General features: G+C 25.9%; 1 protein-coding gene across 1 annotated transcript in view; it reads left to right on the top strand.

The window, feature by feature from the left end:
* The window catches only part of LOC107715118 (nuclear factor 1 A-type-like), a 37,840-nt gene that overhangs the window by 20,766 nt on the left and 16,262 nt on the right, over positions 1–812 (top strand). The window lies entirely within an intron of this gene.

The raw sequence follows: 812 nt of genomic DNA, 5'->3' as shown, positions 1-812 counted from the left end.
TGACGTGGCCTATAATTGCAACAATAATGTACAGTATTTGAAAAATAATGTGTTTTTTTGAACATTAAAGCATGTCAACATTCTGTTACACCAAATACACAAAATAATGATCTTTAAAAAAGCATCATATGACCCCTTTAATGGCAGATGGCATCTAGTATCTTAAATTAGCTGAAGTTAGTTCAAATGTTTCTCGCTAGCTACCTGAATAACACATTAAGTGTAATTGAGAAAAAAATTTAAGCTAACTCTAGCGCCCCCCATTATTACTGCACATTAAAATTCAACAAATAATAATAATAATATTTGTAAGTATATATTTAATTATATTTATTAATATAGCATTTAAATTTTAATATTAGAAGTAAATATTATATATATATATATATATATTCATCAAAGAATCCTGAAAAAAAGTATCACAGGTTCCAAAAAAATATTAAGCAGCACAACAGTTTCCAGCACTGATAATAAATCAGCATATTAGAATGATTTCTGAAAGATCATGTGAAACTGAAGACTGGAGTAATGATGCTGAAAATTCAGCTTTGCATCACAGGAATAAATGAGAATGTTAAAATGTTAAAATAATGTTATTTTACATCATAATAATATGTCACAATATTTAATTTTTTCCTGTATTTTTTATCACATAAATGCAGCCTTGTTGAGCATAAGAACCTCCTGTAAATTACATAAAAAATCGTTCTGATCCCTGATATATATATATATATTATGAATGTTAACCTGAAATCTCAAAACAAAATAAAAAAACTTGAATGTGTTAAAAAAGATGTATATTATACGTGTAT

The sequence above is a fragment of the Sinocyclocheilus rhinocerous genome, unplaced genomic scaffold (genome assembly GCF_001515625.1).
Source record: "Sinocyclocheilus rhinocerous isolate Xijiao unplaced genomic scaffold, SAMN03320098_v1.1 scaffold509, whole genome shotgun sequence".
Taxonomy (NCBI): domain Eukaryota; kingdom Metazoa; phylum Chordata; class Actinopteri; order Cypriniformes; family Cyprinidae; genus Sinocyclocheilus; species Sinocyclocheilus rhinocerous.
Note: the sequence above shows the minus strand (reverse complement) of the source record. Positions and strands in the feature narration are given on the sequence as shown.